Below are 25,575 nucleotides of genomic sequence, written 5' to 3'. Positions count from 1 at the left end.
GCGTCAAAAATAATAACAACTGTTACTGTTCGTATATTGGAAGATTTGGATTAATGCGCAGGGCTTCATCCGTTAGTAAAAATTGTTCTGCGCACATAAACGGCTGAACTATTTCTGCGGTGGCCTCTAGATTTCCTTTAACCATCGATTAGATACGATAAAATATTCTAATTATCTTGAAACATTTTACTATCAACTATTTTGCATACAAAAGCTAATATTTCGCTTTAAAGATCCTACCCATTTATCATTATCTTGATCACATTATGAGTAGCTACAAATTTAGGATCGTCTATTAAATTTTCCAGCTAGGTTATTGATGAAACACGGAAAAAACTCACCGATATAAGATATTGCTAATTTACTAAGAATCTCTTCAAATCAGTCGTATTCTGGTTAAAAACGTTACTGCAGGCCTGACGAATGAATTGACAGGCTTCTTAATAAACTATCGGTAAAACACTAATGTGTTACGGCGATGTCGGAACAAGTGTTCATAAAATATTTTCGCATTTCGTCATTGTGTTTTATCAGGACAGACGTAGGTGCATAAACACGTGTTCCTATATATTATGAAGGTAGTAAAATTTTATTGTGAAACGGCATACTATCATTTTTAAAAAGGATTTTAATAAAGCAGCAATACTCGTTTTTCTCCGTGAAGCGGTAATCTGTAGTATGAAGAGTTACAAATGTCCTGGTGATGGCCAACCTCTTATTCTAGAATAAAACTAGAAAAAAATAATTTATGAAATATTTCAACCTTATGCATTTTGGCGTATTTTGAATTTGTGAAACAATAATGATCTAATTATTGATTACAAAAAGGTGGTTTGAAAGGGGGCATTAAAATAATTAATTAGATCCTTTCTGATCACCTAACTACAAAACAATTAATATTAACTTATCTGATCACCTAACTACAAAACAATTAATATTAACTTATCTGATCACCTAACTACAAAACAATTAATATTAACTTATCTGATCACCTAACTACAAAACAATTAAGTAGAACCTATTTGATCACCTAACTACAAAACAATTAATTAGAACCTATTTGATCACCTAACTACAAAACAATTAATTAAAACCTATTTGATCACCTAACTACAAAACAATTAAGTAGAACCTATTTGATCACCTAACTACAAAACAATTAATTAGAACCTATCTGATCACATAACTATTTTTTTTTATTTAGAACCTATCTGATCACCTAATTACATTTTTTTTTAAATTAGAATCTATCTGATCACCTAACTACAAAAAAACTTTTCAGTGCTCTTGATATATGTACTTATTATAAGACAAGCGACTTTATTCCTCGGTGTGCTCCTGTACCTACGCAGGTCTAGTGCGCCTGTACTGAATATAAACATTACGCTGTATATTATTGCATATTATGAACAGTGACGAATACCGCTTGTACACCGCGAAGCAAATGACGAGAAGGGAAGTGGTCACAGAAAGATGAGGAAAGAAACTAACGGAAATAAACAAAGATGAATACGACTCAGTGACTAGTCAAGGCTGGGATGATTTACAATATTAAAATGGAAAGAAATGCCTTTTTATGTATATTATGCAGTTTCTACATCTTCTTCTTCGTGCTCTCAATGGTTGACCATAAATCTTCCATCAACCAGATATTGACTAAATTCGTCATCGATATCATATATTTGCGAGCACGGTCAACAATTGATAAGAAATGTTCCGATGGCCGATAAACAAACTTTAACGGCCTTCATAGGGTCAGATAAGCTTCGGTTGACTTTATAAACATTATTTTTCAATAATGTCGTTGATTATGTAAAATTACCGGCTTATTAATGAACGGAGTTGAGCTAACGAAGCTCTTAGAATTGAAAGAAGTCGTATATGCGGTGATTTGAATCCATTCGGACCAATGCAATGACAATACATTGGTTCAAGCTTTGAGAAAGTTTTTCCATATACTAGTATAACAAATTGTAGATAAAAAGATCTCATCAACTAACAAGCTCTACATTTAGTGTCAAACGGTATATGCGGACTACACACGTACATTGAAGTTTCAATTCAACATTGTTAATTTATTTTAATTTTGACGTTTAAGACAATATCGTTTGACGTTTAGGAACGTCAATTCATAGACATATCCGCCAGTGTTGCCATAGAATTTGATTGTTTTGTATTTATTTCGTGTCAATATCGGTTCGAGTATCGACAGAGCAACCGTTCTCGGGATATTGATATAAAATCGTCGGAAGTTGGGTGTATCGATCTGATATTGTTACGTAGTCAATTTCATAGGGCTGGACCCCTTGAAACAACTTAGTGAAATTACATTTGTACCGGTTATGTAGGTTTCAAAGCCGTGATGTGCGGTGTCTTCCATCAATCATCCCCTGAATTATCAGTTGGGGAATCTTGTACCTGTCGCTCCCTACGGTGTGACGAAGATACAAGTTTCTCCTCAAAAAAAGTACCAATTTTTAGCTATTTGATGAAGAATTCAATCGAGCGTTAGTTACCCTATTTGTCCAGGGCAAAGAATAACGAACACACCATGTGGTCAGTGGTTCTGGGTATATAGAAGATGCTCCTATATATACTTTTCAAAAAGTTCCAAATCTTCCATATCGACCAAATCAATGGTTGGTTTAATATCCAGGATTTCATGCCACACAGAACAATAGAAAAAACATAACAACTAATCATCCAGAAGAATGGTTAGCTCTTCTGCATGTTACTTTGTTTGACAGAATGCGGCAAATTTAGTCAAAGCTAGGACAGTTTGCATGGAATCTTGCAGAAGTTAATACTAATAAGATAATACTAATACACCTAAACGAAACATGTAACAGTACAATACAAAGAAGAACGAAGAGATAGCGGTCACAACTAGGAATCAACCCGGGATCGCTTGTCTTACCGGGTCAGGCGTCTTAACCAACTTGACTGTTTTCAAATTCAGAATTAACAATATCATCTTGCTACTGTTTTTCCCATATTTTTGGCACCTACCTTTATACTAATATTTGTTTTCATTACTTCTATTATGAAGATGTAAGAAAAAGCTGTAAGAAAATACCTGTATTGGCTTGTAAATTAGTCATCTAAACAGTTCTTTTAACTTCTGTTACCTACCGGACTATTAAATTTGCAGCTGTGAGGCTTCACTGCTAATCTATAATTAGCAAACTCACCCCTCAAAGTCAACAGAGGGTGCTGCGGGTTCACAATGTGACGGTACAACTATTCATAAGCACATCATAAAGGCTTGTTACTGAGCAAGAAAAAATTTAACTAGGGTTCGACGGTTTCTCGCATTTTAACTTGCAAATTTATATTTGAACTTGTTTTCTACTGTACTCTTTTTACATCAATGCTCATGATTGTGTGGCTTTTATAATAATCAATAATTTCATTAAAAGCGAAGTGCCCATACATAAATATTCAAAAATTTAGCTGGACTGAATTAAGAAAGTGTTTTTTAATCAGAATTTAAAGAAGTAAATTTGTCGCCTTACTTACCTTACAGACCCAATTAAATGAACGGAAAGTACAGACGAATAAACAAATAATCATTAAATTCGATTTTTGATCTTGAACAAAGCACTGAACATTACAACTGGCATTAGTGCATCGTAATTTATTATATCACCTTCGTAAAGCAAACCACCGCAAGATGTAATAAAAGAACTCAAAAATTACAAAAAACAAAACAAAAATGTATATCTTGAATTTGTAAAACAAATCCCCTGTATTTTCCGTATCGCTTATGAAGGATATTCTTCACGGAGTCTACTTTTTCATCAATCCTTATTCCAGCCACAAATAACGTAAATACAATGACAGATCCCGTTTTGGCTGTTTGGCTTGGACCGGGATTCATTATATTTTTTTATGTTTTTTTTTTAATATTATCATTATAATTATGTAATTTACACTGTAAATTAATATTTAAAAAAAATAAACGATTATTTGTGTAATAGGTTTTTCCTCGCTAGTAAAAAAATAACCATTTGAGGCCTAAAAATAATAAAAATCTAAAAAAGTAAGCAAAAAAATATATTTTTTCTCAAATTTTGCAAATTCACTTTGTGGCACCATTTTATTAATAAAATAATTAAAACACTTTGTTTTTACCACGATAATCTTGATTTTTTATATAAAGTCAACATGTTTCGAGAACGATGTTCTCTTCATCAGGACAATTAATGTACTAAAAACTAAATTGTCAAGTATATAGAGACAGGTGTGGGTAGAAAAGGAAGTAGTGTGGGGGGGGGTTGAGGGGAGGGGTGAGAGGTGGAAAGGGGAGGTGCTTAGAAGATCAAAGACAAAAAATTACAATTGAAATATGTTTAAGACAGGGTTATTCACAAAATTAGTTTGATTATTGATAATATTTAAATTTCTATTGACATTTTGACTTTATATAAAAAATAAAGATTATCGTGGTAAAAACAAAGTGTTTTAATTATTTTATTAAAAAAATATATGTACACCAAATTTTCAAATAATTATTTAAGGTGTTATTAAGTATAGAATATGGTCTATCAGGGCCGGCCGTGGCGCCTGGCACAAGTAAAACATTAGCGCCCTTGTCAAAACCAGTAGACACATAGGTAGGTGATCACTTTAATAAATCATATTCGGATGATTTGTATTTTATCAGCGCCTTGGCAAATCGGCTTCCGGAGCAGACTGATCCAATTGCGCCCTCATAGGGCCGGCCCTGTGTTCTATGTGTCAAAACAAAAGTGCTTAAAGGGTTAATAAGCTCAACCATTTAACTGTGCTTTTCTAACGCAGGAGATAAAATATTAACTGCATACACAAGTCCATGAGAATTGCGAATACTTAGCAATCCGCATAGCTACATACGAGATTCCTAACAGAAGTCAACACCGGATTTAAATTCTTAACGTGAAAACATAATAAATTCAAGTAGTTAACTACAGAGGAAACACAGAAATTGCAGAGACAGTGTACATGGAATGCAGTGGACCTGCGTATTCCTATTATGTTTCTACTCTACAGCAATATAATTGTTTTCAGTTTTCAAAACAGACATTAACAATATTGTAAAAGCTCATACGTTAGCGATAGTAAAGTTTCAAATAATTAACGAACAGTAATAATAATTGTAATAGCTGGGTAGTACTACAATTTTATAGTCAATAATTATCCATGTACATTCAAGCTGGCACAAGCATTTGAATCTATGAAGCTGTTAGTCGAAGCTAATAAAGTAATTCGTACGATTGGTGTGTAAAACTGCGGCCACCAAACACAAGTTTATTACAAAAAGCTGCGTGAACCATAAAATAATTATTTTGTAACAAAATGTGGATCGCGTATTACGGACTTACTTATAATGGACTATCAGCAGTATACCTTCAAATAGGCTTAATGTTTAGTGTGTAAAATAGCTAGGTATGAAAAGACAGAAAATTACCAATGTATATCTTTTCCTTATTTTCTAATCGGTGATGCCATAGCCTCCGTGCTCTCGACATGCTGGAGGTCATGAGTTGAAATCCCGGCGTGCGCAAGAAAACTTTTCGTTTTTTTTTTAAGAAAGACAATAAACTATTACTAAAAACCTGACAATTTTTGAAAATCCCCTACTACCGCCATAGTAAGCGAAAAATGTTGCTTGTGTTGTGATGGAGGACTTAGCTGGCCGAGGAATTGAACACACGACATCTGGGTGCAACCAAACGCGATGCCCACTCAGCCAGCAACCAGTCTTTATTTGATTAAGTTACGTTACACTCTAAGTATCGCCCTGGTGTAAGACCACCATTCAAAATGAAACGTTGCTTGAAATGGCTTTAGCCGTATTTAGTGACCAGATCTGATTAGCCAGCTAGTTTCCCAGCAACTTCTTTTTTCATCCCCTTCCTCTCCTCACTATCTTCAGTCTCACAGCATACTCCAATTGGGGTTGCCATAGATTCACTGCTTCCAAATGGTTCGGAGCAGTTGGGACTCTTGTGCGGTATTTACATGAAACGCCCCAATTCCAATCAGTGGGACTTTAGTGAGTCACATTTAATTTATTTATTGCATCTCACTATACATAAAACACTTTTTTCAAATAAAAATCAAGCTCACTAGGACTAAGCCTGTATCGAGGTTAACAATTTACATTTGAGTGAAGCAAACATAAGAGTAATCACAAACATAAAGTAATTCTACATACAAACACAAAATATTTCAAAATTAAAGAAAAAATAAGTATTAGATGTGTGACCAGATGGGTAATTTGACAGTATATTGTAACAATATTTGAACCATAACTAATCATTAATCATTATTCAAAAGAAGAACCAAAGTAGGTTATAAAGACAGATAGGGTGACATTCAGTTTTTAGCAAATGGGACTTATATAAAATCTTATTATTTAAGAAAGGACAAGATGAAAAAATATTAAGACAATCGTCTGTCAATACAAAACCTTAATTAACTTTTTAAATTTAACTAAGGAATTGGTAGACTTAATATGATTTGAAAGAATATTAAACATAAGACCAAAAGAAGTTTTAGTATGTACCACCACCGCCACATTAAAAAAAAGTTAAATTTCCAAGAAAATGACTAGCAATAGTCTGAAGAGACGCAGGAACTTGCTGTGGATAACGTAAAGATAAAAGGAAAAAGAAGTTTATAGACTTGGTATCCCAATGTTTTTAATCGTAATATAGATTCTGGCGCTACATGATAAGGACAGGTATTTTATGATAAATATGTCAAATTCTAATATCAAATTATTCTATGGAGGAATTCACAAGTGTCGACTCACGGTGTAATCATTTGTAAAATAACTTATTAATTATTGAGATTAATACATCACTATGCAAAAAATATCAATAAAAATAAGGATTATCATTAAAAATAGATGTATCACTTGCGCGATACTTCGGTATATTTGTAAAAATAACTTTATGTTGCCTAATTAATAATGCAATCAAAAATTATAATCAATTCAGCAATTTAGCAACTATGTATGAGCGTTGAAGTCCAACCCGGAGACTTGTTTTTAAAATACACTGCGTATACATCCGCGAGCCGAACTGCCGAACAGAACTTCAACTTATGGGAAAGAAACGAAGCAACCGCAAATGGCACGAAACGCCGCTTGCAGTTGATTCGTTCCTGTCCCGTAATTCGTGGTACGGTTCGCAAATGTATACGTACCCTTACGTAGTCGGACTGTGGCCACTTGTATAATTGTGCACAAAAGAGTTAATATAAAAAAAAATAAACCTTAAGAAGTTTTTTTTACTATGATACATTTATTTTTATTAATGATTACTGTGTATTTAAAAATCGACTGAGCCAAATCCCAGTTGGGTAGGACCGACATTTATTTCTTATATTAACTATTGTAATGTCATCCAATATCAGAAAAATTGATAGAATGCATTGTCATCGACAACGAGTTTATCTGCCGAGTTTCAGTTCGATCGGATGTCGGGAAGTGGGTTAATTTCCACATAATTCATACAATTCAAGAAAATTCAAGAAAACTTAATTCAAGAAAACAAATTAATTAATTTATTTAACAAGCGCAAAATTATTTATTGACACAACTTGATTTAAAAAAATAATATATCACTTATTCCAGACACTTTGTATCACGAGGAAGAAACCATTGAAGAAAACAAAGTGTTCAGTATTTATAATGCCTTTATTTTTATATGCGGATTTTCAAATAACGCTATAATTTTGATAAAAATCTTTAGACATAATACTGACTTTTTACTATAATATTAAATGTTATAATTTGTCCTAATAAACCGGGACCCAAGCCGCTAATTGTAAGGAATTAAATACACCTTTATATAGTAGAGAACAAATTAAAATTTATAACAAGTATTAAGATTAGATTAGATTCGTCTTATCTCGATAGGATCTACGTAAAATAGTCACTTAAGTATAATTTGCAGATAAACTACATTGCGTAATGTTATCGATTACGAGTTCGGATGATTTTTTCTCGGAAATAATTTCTCCGTAAATGAAAACTGCACTCAAAATATGATCAGAAAATGATTCAACTTAATGTGATATTGTCAATGGTTGATTCATATCTCACAACTTTAACAAAATTATAGCGAGTCTTGACTAATATAGAATAGCAGCATTTCTTGGTACATACGCCTAAAAAGATAAACAGATATTTAAGATATAATATCATTATTATTATAGAATGGAAAATATTGTATTTAAATCATCAAATGTCAAGTTTATACAAAAGGAGAAAAATTTGTCTTACAATAATAATCATAACTATATATAATTAATTATACATAATGGCAGCACTGCACTTCTGGCAGGGACCTATTTACAAGCGATGGAGCCAAATCCTGATGTCATAGATAAAAAAAAATTATATGTATATTCATTTTTTTTCTTTTTAAAAAACTTTAATCTCATTATGTTTTTTTTTGTATTATTATTATTATCTTTTGTTTTCGTTTATTGTGTATGTATTATCTTACAATATTTTTTTATATTTACTTTATATATATTCTATGTATAATATGGAGCTTGTGGGATTGCACCACCATCCCCGAGAACTGGAATAAAAAAAATTAAAAAAAAAAATTATACATACGTACTTTATATAAAATGTCATCAAACTTTTTCTTTATATTATATAAAGAAGAAAAAATATAAAGAATTAATTGACTGAGCACTTCGCATTTCGTCTGTCTGTAAATTTGTTTGTGTGTTCCGTGTCCGGTCAATCTTATCAAGATGGTAGCCGTGTTTGATAGTACATTTTTAACAAGAGCGTCGCTACTGTTGCCAAGTCGTAGCAATCAACATTAACGGCGAAGCCTACTTTTAACGCTGGTTATGTGTATATGTTCGTCGCATAAATAGCATTACCCTTATATTAGAAACGAAAGTTTGCTGCTTGCTGGAAATATTTTAAATGTCAATAAAACCCGACTTTGGCGACATTTTTAAAACATAAATTTTCCCTACATAACCATCAAATTGTGCTGACTTTTATTCCTATTGACGGTTAGCTGTCACCAGATATATCTTTGTCTTGTACGCTGCAGCCCGAAACAACTCTGAACACATTGAACCAATTTTCATTTTCGAACAATTAACAAAAAGATTAGGTACCTACCCAGTGATAAAACATGACCAAACGTTGATATTATTACAAAAATAAACTACATAAAATATTATAAAAATAAACATTAGGAAATTCATTTCCGAATAAACAAAAAACAGTTTATTATCTGAAAGACAACATTTCCGAGATGGAAATACAGTTTATAATATAGACATCAATATAATTCGAAAATCAATCCAATAATTATCATAATCAAATATCAAAAGTACCTACCTACCAGTAGAGATAAGATAATTAATTATCTTTGCTCAAATCCAACATTTTTCAGAGCGATGACACTCAAAGGTAAACAAAAAAACTTAGTTTGCCTTACGCAAACAAAGGTAGGAATAAAAATAATTCATTACGTTAGTCATAAATAGGTACTTAGATACCTGCGTTTAATCAGAAATAGTATCAGCATTCATTTTATGTTAATATGCCCAGTGCATGTATATAAAGGCATTTCATGTATATGTCTATAATTATTACAAAAAATAATCATTATAAAGCATAAAACAGATCCCCATCCCAAAAATATTATCATTATAATGCATAAAACAGATCCCCATCCCAAAAAAATTATTATCATAATGCATATAACATTTCCCCATCCCAAAAAAAAATTATCATCATAATGCTTATAACAGATACCCATCCCAAAAAAATTATCATTATAATGCATAAAACAGATTACCATCCCAAAAAATTATCATCATAATGCATATAACAGATCCCCATCCTCAAAAAATTATCATCATAATGCATATAACAGATCCCCATCCTCAAAAAATTATCATCATAATGTATATAACAGAACCCCATCCCCAAAAAATTATCATCATAATGCATATAACAGATTCCCATCCCCAAAAAAAAATGCACATTACGCCTATTAACTGACTGATTAAATGAAGTTTTTCACTTTTTAGTTTACGTCTAAGCTTTCTAAATTCGTGAACCGATACTATAATAAATATTTATTAATTTATTTTCGCCCTAGCTGGCTTTTGCTTCAAATTAATATATGTAATACCGTTGTGTCAATTATTTGTTGTCCTATCAATGGAAGAGCAAGTACAAGGTATTAATTATAAACTAAGTTACAAATCATAACGCATGAGTTTTCATTTCGCATTTCATGAAATCTCACTTCACATGTCAAATTACACAAAAAACACTCTTCTTTAGAACCCTTCAGTACTTTCAACTTGTTCAGTTTGCAATGTTTTGTGTATTTCAAATGCGCTATATATATATATATATATCTTATTTTTTATTTTCCATTAAAAAAAATACTGTTTTAGCAAACCGGAGTATGCATTTAATATAACCGTTTTTTCTAAATATATCATTTTAATATCAAACGTAAAAATTGTCGTCAAAAACCAAAACCACATTTTTTCTTAATTTTTTCCTCCAATCATAGAAAAATTGAGAGAACTCGATATTTAGAAAATAAATTCGTTTTTTCGGGGAATTAATAAGAAAACTGTACCTTCACTTTTATCTCGTTCATATAATAAAAAAATATATTTTATAGTTAAATCGATTGTTACGATAGCGACGCGAAATATGTATTATTCATTTCGACTATTTTTAGGATTTTATTCATGGCATCCAGTATAAATATTTGAGGTAAACTGGAAAGAATTATTATTTTTCTTTCTAACGTCTTAAAATTACGTATTTCCGCATGATAGAAAAAAAGATAAAAATACTTTTATAAAATATGGACGCCCGGTCATATACGACCCTAAAACGATGGAGGGGTTATAATACAAAATAAAATTAGCAAATTAAATATGCGACCAGTAAAAAATATAAAATAACTTACAAAATTAAATTAAAAAAGAGAAATAATATAGAAAAAAAATTATTTGCATATTTTTCAAGCAAGTATTTATGAAGAATTCGTTTCATCACTAAATATGTTGACAATATTCCCAAATCTATTAAAATTATGCAGTCGATTTATAGGTAGGCCTGATGGTTTGTTTTAAAATTTTCGATATGTTAATAATATTTTCGATATTTTAATAATATTTTCGATATGTTAATAATATTTTCGATATGTTAATAATATTTTCGATTTGTTAATAATATCTTCGATATTTTTCCGGAATAACGTTCCGGTTAAATTCAAGCACTGATACCGATACGTTTATTTATTTCACCACTATGTCATCGAATATTTTGTACTCTTATAAATATAATGATGATAATTATGACGAAGCAAAAATTTGATCGCCAATATTATTTATTTCTTTTAAAAAATAATAAGGAATACGACTAATTTTCTAATTTGTATTACATGTACAGGAATTTTCGTTAGTACACATATATCATAAATAGAGCTAGAAAATAAACATCTCAATTTAAATATTTAATATTTCAATTTTTCCTGAGTTAATAAAATGTAATTTTTTAATTTCAAATGGATACTTTTCGATTTACATATCTACATAGATATTTGAGTAAAATTCCATTTTACGACTAATGGAAAAAGGTAGGGTGGAAAAAAGTTGTGTAAAAAAAATCGTTTTTTAGTAAACAAAATTTAAGACAACATTTTTAATTAAATGTAGTCATTACAATATATGTACCTAACTACTGTGGAATAATGCTTGACACCTGTTTGAATTCGAAGGAAAATTTTTGCACAGCCATAACACTATAATATTATGAAGGTATGTAATTTAAGTTCATAATTGTAATACTTACGTCCAGGAAACCTGCGAAAATGATGCCCATTGCTGGTTGATTCTTTGAAATAGTAAACTCAACACAATACACTATTCTTCTTAGTCTAAGGGCTTAGGTACACCTTACACCTCGTACCGGATTAGTAGGATTTTATTGCACTAGGTACTATTAGTAATATAGACAAACAAAAAACTACACGAAATTATTTTACTATATTTCTTACCATGAGGGTGAATTTCACGTGTTCTCTGTCCATTTTACTAAATCACTAACAAATTAAACAATACGTTCAAACAGTCCAACGTCTCCACAGGTAATAAACAAAATTCGATAAAAAATGGACAAAAGATAAGACATATGAATAATCGCAGATATATTTAAATCTTTTGTGTGAGCGTGTTCTTACTCAGACATTCAGATAAGACAATAATCTTATCTATTCCTCATTTAAAAGTATTCCGCTGTATCTATGGTATTATTTTCGAAACTGTTCTATTCTGCGTCAAACTTTCGGCGCGAAATACTTGAGCACCGATTTTTTGAATTATCGCGGGATTTATTTCGTTCGCGCGGGAAAGTTTCTGTTTTCGGCTTGTCCGGGAACTGTCGCTAGTGCGGTGCGCGCCGACCAATCGACAGTCGACAACTGAATAGTGCCCGGGTCGGGACTGAAAGTACTTAACATTTAATGTACCTACCACTTTGAAACATTTAATGTACCTACTGCAAGGGGACGAGCACAACATATCATTATTTTTATTATAATATACTACTCGTAAGTAGTAAATAAAAGTTGGGGTTTTATTTATTTAATTTAACTCCCAGGGCAGTTCCTCAGCAGGTTGTTTTAAAAAATAATCATATGAGTTGAGATCAATGTTGCGGGTTCGATTGATTATCAGAATTCAGAATACCACTGTCAGTATAATTATATGTTCACCTAACTATGGACGCAAAACAATGGTTTTACCTAGTATTATAACAGTAGAGATGAATATAGGGTTTTCAATCCAGCGGGATGAATAATCTGGTAGTATATAGTGGTAATAAGTCTAATCCGTATTCTGTCTCCATCCCTTCCACCCATCCGTAATAATTTTGATGAAAAATGGGTTCGTTTTATGAATGCAATTTAAAAATAAATACCGAATCTTTCTATTTTGCTTTGAAGGTAGGTACCTAGACGAAGGAATTTCATAACCGTACGTCTCGACAACCCTAGAAAGAATGGAATACGATAATGAAATGAAAACAACAACAAAACAATGACTTGATCAACGCCGACTTTGACAGATGCTAGATTCCCGCCAATATTCTGTTATCAGTCACTCGAAGTCACGGGTCATCGGGTCCAGGCCAAATTGAATGATGTAAATAAATTACAATGTGAGAAAAGGAACAAGCGGCGGAAATTAGTAATAATTGTAAGTCCTTTGAACTTGGACCTCTTAGAGTGTGCTTAATTATTAATTAGTTTTACAATAATGTCTTTAAACTTTGCTTTGGGGCATGCTTCAGACCGAGAAAACTGCGTTGCATATATTTAATAACATAATACCTATTGTATGTTTATGTTTCTTGAAAGAATTGAGTTTAATATTTATATTGGTTTTATGATAACTCAACACAGCGATAATTCAACACACATAAACATGTGATATAAAGTTATGCTTTACAGTATTATTTGTTTGCGCCCGTACATATCCAAAATGAATATGAATAAACAGTTTTGTCCATATAAAAACTCAATTATATCAAGAAAGGCATAAAAATACAATATTGTATCGATGATTCAATCGAATAGAAGACTAAAATAAAAATAAAATGGTATTTTTATTCCCACCAACATAATGATTCATTAACAACCTCCTTCATTTATTTCCTTTCCTTATTTTTCTCCACCCATTCCTTATAATATATAAGCATTATTTTTATATTGTTATTTACATAAATATGAAGACAGCTGTATTTACAATCATTTATAATGTTGATAGGCACCACAATGAAAACGTTTTGTTCTTATTTTACTTCAACCAAAACTCTGAGTAGATTGGAAAAAATTACAATCTGGCAACAAAAAAACCTTAAGACAAAAAGTAGGTAATCAATATATATTTATACACTTATAAAAGTAAGTGTACAATGTGCGTGACGCTAAAACTCAGAAACGAGTCCCGGTACGACGAAGGGAGTTATATGGTGTGGTAGCCCTCTATCCCCCATCCATGAAAAGTTCCTGTTTTTACCCGAAGGGCGTGCTTTTGTAGATATAAGGGCTGGAAGTTTCGCCCTCAAGAAATTTTTGGATCCGTTCAGAACATTCAAGAGAAATCGAGAGCATTCCACAACATTCAATGTTGTGATTTTCATGAAAAATTTTTAGTAAATTCGTAATAGTATAATATAACTCGTGTTCATTTGCCTGCGATATTACCTGATAATATATAATAACGAATGGTGTGGTAGCCCTTTATTCTCCATCCATGAAATGTTCCCTTTCTTCCCTGAAGGGTGTGCTTTTGAAGATATAAGGGCTGGAAGTTTCACCCTCTAGAAATTTTTAGATCCGTTCAGAACTTTCGAGAGCATTCCACAACATTCAATGTTGTGATTTTCCTGATAAACTTTTAGTAAATTCGTAATAGTATAATATAACTCATGTTCATTTGCCTGCGATATTACCTGATAATATATAATAACGAAAAGCGAAAATGTTTTTTAGGAACACGTGTTCCGACATCGTGAAAATACATTGGTATCGCTAAATAGTATAAAACAAAGTCACTATCCGCGTCTGTCTCTTTGTGCGCTTATTTCTTCTATACTATGCAACGGTGTTTGATAGGGTTTTCACTATCATTTAGAGAATTTCTTCCGGAAGGTTTATATATAAGAAAGTAGAGAAAAGGCGAGCAACACCGTGTAAACGTCAGCTAGTAATAAATAAAATAAAGCGCAAGGGGTGGTGTTTTCTCGTTGGTGCTAAAATCCTTCGTCCCGGCCATGGTGGAATAAATAAAATCTATTCGGTACCGGCTCTGGTGACGTGTTGGAATTATATAAATTACTCTTGCAATCAGTTACAGTACACTGTATAATATGCACTAAGAATCCATCATTTTAATATATTTGCGCGAATCGTAATCTCCCAAACGTCACTGCCGCGTGACACGTGACATGTTGTCCACTTGCATGACATGTCCAACAAATAATACTGTTTATTGTTATACCTAATGCTTTAGGGCCATCGTTTAATAATTCTACCCACTTGACAGTTTTTTTTAAATGTCAAAATAAATTTTAAAATGTGTACTCATCAGGAATTGGTAAAACCGGAAAATTTTATCGGCGAATAACTACATAATTTTGTAATAAATCTGAATTATTCACCACAAATTATTCATAAAAATTAAAGCATAATAGTGAAATTCAAAAATATTGGTGGTTAATATTTAAAGAAAAGAAATTTTAAGATTTAAATAATTTATAAATTGCAACACATTAAAATTGAAGTCTTACATCATAATTTGGATGTAGGACATGTGTATCTTTTCCCCTTTTCACCTCTATTTTTTTTCAGGAGGCACAGCCTTCCCTGCCTCATTGCATGAACCGCCACTGTAAGCTGTGAAGAAAGGAATCAACAATAATGATATATAGACCGGTACCTGGGCGGAAAATCGTTAAATTTGCAATCCCTATTATTCCGACAATTGTATATACTAACATTTAAATGTCAATTAGGTTCTGCGGTTACGCACTTTCGTGGGTTGGGATATGACACCCCATCTATACATAGATTTTACCAGTTTTATCGATAGGGTAGGAGATAGTATCGATTTGGTTAGTTTATTTAGATTTGACAGTGGATCAATCAGTCGGTGTTTTACGGGATTTCTGGAAATGATGCAACTGAATAAACAGGAAATATCTATCAGACTGAAAGTGATTACCTGTCACGATGATAAATGAACACCTTCGTAGCCCAGTTGGCATTATTTAGCTTTCTAAGAAAAGCTGGAGGTTCTAAATTCTCTATGATTACTACCTTCTTACAAAAATAACTATCTCAGAATCTGGGCGGACCGCAGATACTTTAATATTATATAACTGTTGAATTTGGAAGTCACCTCTGGTCTGGAACCCCAAAATACTTGTAAAAGCCTTTGACTTTGCAGAAATAGACGGTCTGTTTTATAGGTTCCATGATAACTCAACACAGTGACAATTCAACACACCTTTAAAAAGTGATATAAAGTCATTAGAAACGATGAAAAGAAAAAATTTAAACCTAACCTAACCTACTTAACCCAGTTAATAAAGTTTTTGTTTCATCACTTTCCATGCCTTTATATAACTTTTAAAGATGTTATGAATTATCATTTTGATGATTTATCCGGTCATCGTTTTACAGTACATGTCTATCTATATACATTATACATATTCAAACGGATTGCAATCTTTACAGCACAGGCATCAGGTAGAATTGCTGTTCTACCTAGTTCTACCGGTATTTCAACGTAAGATGCTCCGTGGAACCAGCTCCACTCCTCCCTCTCCTCAAAGAGACCCCCCAAAACAGCATCTCCAAAGATGACACTTTTGTGTGGAGTTACTCTTTAAAAAATGTATTACCATTAGTCCAATACCAATAATAAAAAATCATATATTTATGAATAGTAGGTTGATTGTGAATGGTATGGCGGTCTATCCCTTGCCTATCCCTGCCTACCTCTGCCTATGAACTGCGTTATCGTTAGTTACTGTAAAAAAATCATCACGGGCGGTTTTCGCATAAATGACAGGACCGAAAAGTCGTGAGTTCAATTCCTCGGCTGGTTAAGACCAAGCAGCGTTTTAACCAAGGAATGTTTTTCTTTCCTTAAAAAAAACATATAGCTACACATGTATATGGATATATTATTTATTATTATTTTCTAGAACTTAAGCCAATTACTTTTGTTCATATTGTTTTATAGTCAGCTTACTCAAACTGTCACAATATTAGGTATGGGCAATGAGCTACTTGCATTAATTTTTAATTGGCTTAGAAAAATGATGGACCTATCTAAATAGATTTTTATACATATTTTTAATACCTATGAATTTTTTTTAATGTTTAAAATTAAACAAACGTATTCTGAGCTTCTTAGGTCACTGATAATAATATATCTGAATAGTTATGCTCTTCATTAGTTTTATAAAACGATTTCGTTTTATAGCCAAACTCGGTCGGCATTTGAAATTAAATATTTTTATTTTTATTGAATAAATAGTTAATACATATCAACAAACAAGTCCTGCTAAACCAATTGAATTGGCTTGTCAACAGGTGCTTAAAGTTTAGTTACATATACATTTTTATAAGTTATAATTTACATCTTATATCTACAGAATCAACAATTTTTCATACATATTAAAGTAAATATTTTTTTCCGATAGCCAATTTTTCACCATATATTTAAATATTCATAGACTTACATTGCTTTATAATGTCAGGTAATAAATTAAATATATTCGGTATGTTGTATTCAATCGTTCTCTGTCCGTATTTATTATTAAATTTCGGAACTATTAACCCGTCATTGCGCGTGAATCTAGTACTGTATTTATGTTCTAATTTTTCTTTATGCTGCGGGGTAAATATATACTGAATTATGATTTTTTGAATTATGAATTATGATCTAATGTGATAAATAAACTGATAATAAATTAAATATTTGATGTATTTCTACGGTTTTCTGGTTAAATTCGTAAAGTAAAATTTTGGCGCCCCTTGTTAAAGACCAGTAGAGGCCTAGGTAAGTAAGTGATCAATAATATTCGAATGATTTGTGTTTTTGTATAGCGCCATTTCTATGAAAAATAATCTCAAGGACGATGTGTTGTGACTCTTAAGTGTTACGTATTATCATCGCCTTGGCAATTCGGCGCCCGGAGCACCAACTGTGAGTGGTAAAGGACAGTGGTAATTCACACCACCTTCTTCTTCCCTATCTCCTCCCCCTCCCCACTACCTTCAGCTTCACAACATAATCCAATTCGGGATGTCATTGTCTCACTGGTTCCAGATAATTGGGAGCAGCTGGAACTCTTGAGCAGTTTCAGATTTAAAAAAACAGTTTTTCATCATGACTTTACATTACTTTTCGAAAGCCTATCGAATTGCCACTGTTCTGAGTTGCCCGGTTACCATTAACATATACAGGGTTTTCCAATAAGAAGTGTTATTTTGATATTCAATCGTAAAAGATCAATGGTTTCGTTGCTTGTGTGGCACCTAGTTGAAAGTAAACGTTGTCCAGATCAATACCATCCAATTTCGGTCATAAAAAATCATTAATCATTTCTCGATAGCGCAATCCATTCACCGTAACTGTTGCTCCAGCCTCATTTTCGAAAAAGTAAGGTCCAATGACTCCGCCGGACCATAAACCGCACCAAACAGTCACACTTTGAGAATAGAGATGCTTTTCAACAATAACTATTGGGTTTTTAGAGCCCCAGATGCGACAATCTTACTTCTTGACGAAGCCACCGAGGTGGAAATGGGCCTCATCACTCAAGATGTTTTGCATTTGATTAACTCAAGTGAATTTTAATAATTTAAATGCGTTGTTGAAGCGTGTATCGTTCCATTTTTATTAATGGCGTAGTTTTTACTTGTCAAATGTTAAAAAATGACAGCTTCAATAGTAACATCTACCGAAATAGCGGGCTATTCAAAATAACACCTCTTATTAGAAAACCCTGTGTATTACTCGATTTCAGTTGTACACAGGTAGGTACCTAAATGTTGGAACCTTACATCGTATTACCTACACCTTTCCTTTGATTTTCTTGATGAATCTTATTGCTGCCCACCTACCCAATTCCTACCTTTCCTATGCCGACTTAGTGTAATTTCAGTTCAGTTGAAAAAATCGTTCTGTCAACATCTAAGCTGTGTCTGATTACGGAGCCCCTTTTTTTCTACCGCGTCGAAACTTGAAAAGCCATCGTGAGCTCGCGCATTTTGGTGAAAATTAGTGTATTGTGTTTGAACCAGCGCAAAGGAGAGAAAACGCGGAAGAATAGAAAAAAGGTAAGTCGGGATATCCGATGTTTCCATTCCTATTGTATTCCGCGGTGCGACGGTGCTTTTTCGTCCCCAACACTACCTATTACCCATGGCTGCTCAAACTTCAACAAACTAAGTACCTACGTGTTTTATATAAAAAAAAGCTTCAATTAATAAATTATTAAAAATAAAAGAATATTTTCAAAAAAATTCTGCACTTTGGAATATATGACTAAAAAGTTGTAAAATCCTTAAAATACACCATGCAAATGGCTCATGGCGAAACTGTAATAATTTATAATTATATTTGAAGGAAAGTCATAAACTTATTGCCCCACATAAATTACTCGTGTTCAACTGATAATGATATGCAATTAACTGTGAAATAGAGTAAGTACCTATTATAATATTTATCAAAATTGTGCATCAAATAAACATAATATTTCTTTTGACGTCAGAAGTCAAATGGCCATACACAGCCAATGACGGTCTCCGTGGTTGAGTTGTTACGATCATAGGCTACGAATCCGGAGATTGCGGGTTCAAATCACGGCGTGCACAAGTACATTTTATTTGATTAAATCTACTACTGTCATCACGCTCAACGAAAATTTTGCCTGTATCGTTATGAAGGTCTTAACCAGATGAGGAATTGAGCTCGTGAGCCACGGACCGGTCAATGATTTAAAATAATATGTATTAGATAGTATATTTATAGCACGTTCCAGAATGCTAGTAGATACCCTCAATATCGCCCTGGTGTAAGACCACCATTCAGAAGCAAAACATTGCTTGATGTGGCTTTAGCCATGATTGGTGATCAGATCTGAATAGTCAGAAACATCCCCGTCTTCCTCTCCTCCATCTCCTTTCTCTCCCCGCTACTTCAGTCTCCCAACCTACCCCAATTGGGGATGCCATGATCTCACTGTCTCCAAACGGTTGGGAGCAGTGGATTAAATTGATTGATTCAATTTGATAGTCAGCAAATTGATTGATTCAATTTGATAATCAGCAAATTGATTAAATTGATTGATTCAATTTGATAATCAGCAAATTGATTAAATTGATTGATTCAATTTGATAATCAGCAAATTGATTAAATTGATTGATTCAATTTGATAATCAGCAAATTGATTAAATTGATTGATTCAATTTGATAATCAGCAAATTGATTAAATCATAGAATCTGCAATAATTTGACAAGATTTTAGCTAGTTGGTAGAGGGCTATGAAATTACTAATTCGGTTAAACATTACTATGAATCGGTTTAGATTATGAATACCAAAAAATATTATTTTGATAAATTGAAGCTTTTCCTATAGCTTCGCTTGAGTAAACTTTAAATCTAATTATTAGTTACATATACGATGATAAGTGTAAACCACTAAAAAGTGTATTTTTCATTAGAAACGTATGAACGCACGTAACGGATTCACTGCCCAAATTCAAACGTGGCATCATGTCAATAATTTAAAGTATTCAATGCGCATACATTCAGACACAAACACACACACAAACACTCACACATACATTACACACGTCACACATACACCTATAAACTACACAAGTCACCTGGTAATTAAGGAATAAACATAAATTATAAACTCTGAAAATCATGTACTGTTTGTTTCTATAATATAAAATACAAAAAAAATTTAAAAAAACTTGAATAATTATACTATGGCTAAGATTATGTGTAATAATTTCCCTTGATAACATTTTTTCTTTCTTATAACGTATTAACAAAATAAATAAATACACTTTTCACGCTTGAAATCAAGGGTTTCGAGAATCCGTTTGCCAAGCGATTTTTATGCCTATTACATATATTTGTGGCGATATAAAGCACATTAAGAATATGCACATTTTTAGCTTGTGGCTTCCTCGCAAGGTTTTCCTATTACTTACAATCGTATATGAGCTTATCAGAATAGTATCAACGTAATTGCATATCGAAGAACAGAATGACTGCATATAATGCGTAGGATCATCATCATCATTCGTCACACACACCGAAGAGAAACACCGATGTGTGTTGTGGGCGTGTCCGTGTGCCGGAAATAATCTGCTTGGTAGAGATACTCTAAGGATGTCCCTTGTGAAAGACCGCCGTTCGGGATCGAAACGTTGCTTGTGGTGGCTTAAGCCATGTAACCGGATCTGAATAGCCAGATAGGTACTTCCCAATCTTATTCTACCCATATCATTCCCTTCCCCACTACCTTCAGTCTTAAAATATTAATAGGAGTTGAAATAAATTGAATAATAGTGACACAGTTTTTTTCCAAATCGGCACTTCCAGAAATTTTCTGTAGTGGTTGATTAATTTTCAAAACTGTGTTGTATCATTAATACATTTTTATTTCAAATTTGCGATGGCTTTATACGATATCAGGCAAGTAAAATAGAGACAGAGTCTGTTCTAAACGAGCTAGAATCAAAAGGTACAAAGTCAGCGGTGACACTGGTTTCCATTTGAATATACAAGGAAGGCATTTCTAGAATGTATTATCTAATCAGTGATTTGCAATAGTAAAAATGGCATTGTGACATTACGTTGATCGCAAATGGATTCTCCTCCCGGATTTCGTTTAACTCGATCGTTTACGGTTAATGGTATAATAGAACCGGAAGTGCAGGCAGCATAACCAGTGGCGGATCAAATCAAATCACAGAACCCAATTATAATTGCGGGGCGGACCAACGTCGCAGTTGTCGTACTGCTCTGATTTACATTAGTAGTCTCTGTCGTCCTGCTCTAACTTTTAGTTTTAAAAGAAATTTAAAAATAGATATACTGTAGTAAAAAAAGTTTCTTACGGGTTGATTTTGTTGCACATCAATATTTGCGGATGCAATGTGTAAGTGCATTCGTGTGTTGGAGTGGGAAAACTATTTATTTATGATCGACATGATATTTTTGAAATCTATAAATTTAATATGTACATAATGGTGACCGGATAACTCATCAAAATGATAATTCATCACATCTTTAAAAAGTTATATTAAGTCATGGAAAGTGATGAAACAAAAAAATATTAACTGGGTTAAGTAGGTTAGGTTAGGTTTAAATTTTTTTTTTCATCGTTTCTAATGACTTTATATCTCTTTTTAAAGGTGTGTTGAATTTTCACTGTGTTGGGTTATCATGGAACCGTACATAATATATTCACATGTATTATGCCTGACCCTCGATCAAAAATTTCGCCACGATTTCCAGATACCACATGGTAGAACATATGTTGAATGAAAGTTCTAAAACAGTAAAAATAGGGCCACGGTTAATAGGCATTTTATTAGAAAAAACACATTGTGCCAGTTAGATAATAATGAGAAGTAAGTATTTCAGTTTTCGAAAATTACTTTTTCATTTCATTAAAATTGAAATCAATTTTTCATTTGGCAGATGTTAAAGTTTTAAGGTTATTTTTTTTCTTCTCTTATTTAAGTCAAAATATGATCCTAAAGATGATTCTTATGTTCTTATTTTCGGTTAATTATTTTTTTTTAAACTAACAAACTAGCCTAAAAAATCTATTTTAATATTATTATATAAAATCATGGTGCGAAGGGAAACGTCTAGTTATCCATTTTTTTAACGAAATGGCTATTAAAAGCATTATTCTCCATTTCCAGAAACTGAAATACTTACTTCACATTATTATTAACTGCGTATTGAGATGGTCCTCATTTTCTGTACATTTACTATTTACCCTATATTTAATTGCTCTTTAAATAACCTTCAAACTTTTTTGCATAATCCTTTTTTTTTAAATAATCTTCCCAAATGTTAAAATAACATATTTTGCTCTGTAAATGGATATTTATTCATTTACAGCGCAATTAATCTGTCCAACAATAAAAATTAAAATAAAATTTTAATATAAAAAAAGGTTTAAAATTGTCCATAATTTTAGCACTGTTATTGTTATTTTTGTTTTCGTCGTTTTCTCTTATCGTCGTTTAGTATGTACTGTACATTTTTGTATCATATTCTGTGATCTGTATAAGGTAAGGATTCTGTAGGAGTAATCTTAAGAACATGACCATTGAATGCTCAGTTAATATTTTGTCACCCAAGCATAACATGGAGGTATATCCTAGATGGGGCCAGGACTCCTCAAGAGATGTAGCGCTGATGATGATGTGTTATTTTGCAACTTAATGTCTTTGATCATTCTAGAGCCAGGCGCTTTAAAAGGGGCTTAGCCCTAAGGTTACTACTCCACCCCTGGCGAATGGCAACCAACAGTGTGCGATGGGATATAACTTAGCATTTCGTCGATCTTTAAGGAAGGAAGTGGTAACTTGACCCAATTACGGGGAAAACCCGCTTTTGTTTGTCAATCGTTTTATTGTTGTTGTTTTTTAGCACATTTATTTGATTACGCTAGTTTGACGGTTTAGGTGACGTTTTTAACTAGACTTCCCAGCAATATTAGTCAAAGTAGTGCGGAAGGAAGTTAACTGCGTTTTTTATATATTTATTTTACCATACGCCACCTTATACATATACTCATCAAAATGCGTAGGCAATATTAATCACGTAATTACCCAATAATTGTTCAAAAATGTTGTAATCACTATACAACGAACTTCGTCAGCGTTCCACTGAAAGCGAGAGTTAGTTACAAAGCTATCGAAACTCAATAATCGAGTATCAATCAATTTGAAATAGGTGCATCTCGATTATGTCTGTTGGCTAATAATGGAAAGCATAAATAATTAAAAATAAAACTGATCTCTGTGTACCATTTGGCGCCCAAAGTATTGCCAGAAATTTAAATTTTATAGCTTAAGGCGATGCACTACGTCGTGTAATATTTTAAATTAAGCCGCTATCAATAACAACCCTTACGCAGATGGCGATAAGGTTTAAATTCCCGCTTAACACCATCCGCCTGTTTTGATTTATGCAAGAAAAAAACATGGTCAAAAAGTGCCTTTTATTTTATTTTGTGGATGTTCAGGCATAAATATTTAATTTTTTCTCGATCATTTTATAAATAACTTAATTTGCCACATTATACAATAAAATCATAACCGAAAATGGATTCGTAATTAGGAGATTTTGAACTTTAAAGCAGTTTTCATAGGCCTTTACCTTATTTTTTTCTGGGCTTGTAAAAACACTTATCTAAAAAATACTCGATTATTTCAAAGGTCAAGATGTATTCTACTCGCAGTATTTAATTAAATCATCTGAAACATTTCTAGGCGAACAAATTTTCAAACCAAAAACACATGATTTTGCATTACTGCGTATGGAATCTCCTTAACCCTTAAATGCATACTGTTGCAAAACTGCAACATACCGTTCAAACCACCTTTAACTCTTTGGTGTATACTTAATGCATGCCGTTTTAGAATTATCAAGTTCACGGTAATATATTTTATCGAGTGGCATCACCTTTTTTGTCAAATTTTTTTGTCAAATGTCACTTTTTCTTTAACAAAGTGAAGATTCTCGAAAATTGGTTGGAGTTTAGAATTACAGTTTTGTTTTGCTGTTATTATTTTGATTTTCTTAGGTAAGTAGATACAATAATACAATACTTATATGTAATAACTCGTATTTTTCCGGTACACTTATTAGTTTTGAGAAATTTTTTTACGTTTTTTTATTTTTTTTTTCATACGTAAATTGTTCATATTAATTTTTATTAAATACATGGTGTTGTAAACCTGCAACAATTTTTTTAAATCAAATATCATTAAAAAATTACAAAAAATAAAATTCTTTATATTTCCTTGCATATATATGCATGTAAATATCTACAAAATATTTTTTTTCCAGAAAAATTAATAAATCATGCATTTAAGGGTTAAGTACTTACCTACATTATTTTGAGCAGATTCCGGTCGCAGTAGTAACCTTTTTATACATTTTATATCATACTGTGTTTATGTATAAATTCGTAGAAAAAACTTTTGTGGTATGATGGTATAAATAAAAATTAAAGACAGTAACTTTATTTCACCCACTTTCTATAAATATTTTAGATGCCTACCGAGTTTCGCATTAATTCAAGCACCATCATGTTTAGTTGAGTAACTAAGAATATTTTTGATAATTTAAGTAAGTTTTAAGAAAATTTATTTGCAATGTGTAAACCGTCTCGAAGTATTTAACGAAAATGGCTCCATTGAAATTAGCCAAAACCTTATAATGACACTAGCTGACGTGCACCCGGCATTGCTGGGGGTTATCCTTAGGAGATAGACATATACCATTGCAGACTTAGGAGATAGACATATACCATTGCAGACTTAGGAGATAGACATATACCATTGCAGACTTAGGAGATAGACATATACCTTCACGGACTTTTCTGTAGGCCTTTTTAAGATATACAATTCTGTAGCAGATTATATTTAAGGTTCAGCCAGCGTTATAGCAATAACGCAATCTTAGATGTGTAATCAGATAACACATCTGCCCTGATGATGAAAACTGCAACGCTGTCCGAAACGTTGGCTAAAAAAATAATACCCCAAAAACAAATCACTATAATGCTTTTGGCCGTGAAAATCTCAAATCATACCTTTTAACGAATTGATTACAAAACATTGAGAGAAAAAAAAACACGAAACCGCACAGAAAACGATTTTAAAGGTAATACTAAAAAAACATAGACTGACTGATACTGACCAAATATTCAACAGATGTGA

General features: G+C 32.3%; 1 protein-coding gene across 1 annotated transcript in view; it reads right to left on the bottom strand.

Annotated features, from left to right (window-relative positions):
- LOC149418590 (uncharacterized) overlaps nt 1-25,575 on the bottom strand; it is a 156,352-nt gene that overhangs the window by 108,283 nt on the left and 22,494 nt on the right. The window lies entirely within an intron of this gene.

The sequence above is a fragment of the Hesperophylax consimilis genome, chromosome 13 (assembly GCF_061612785.1).
Source record: "Hesperophylax consimilis isolate HC1 chromosome 13, BYU_Hcon_1.0, whole genome shotgun sequence".
In the NCBI taxonomy this organism is placed as follows: domain Eukaryota; kingdom Metazoa; phylum Arthropoda; class Insecta; order Trichoptera; family Limnephilidae; genus Hesperophylax; species Hesperophylax consimilis.
This window is presented reverse-complemented; position numbering and strand designations above follow the sequence as displayed.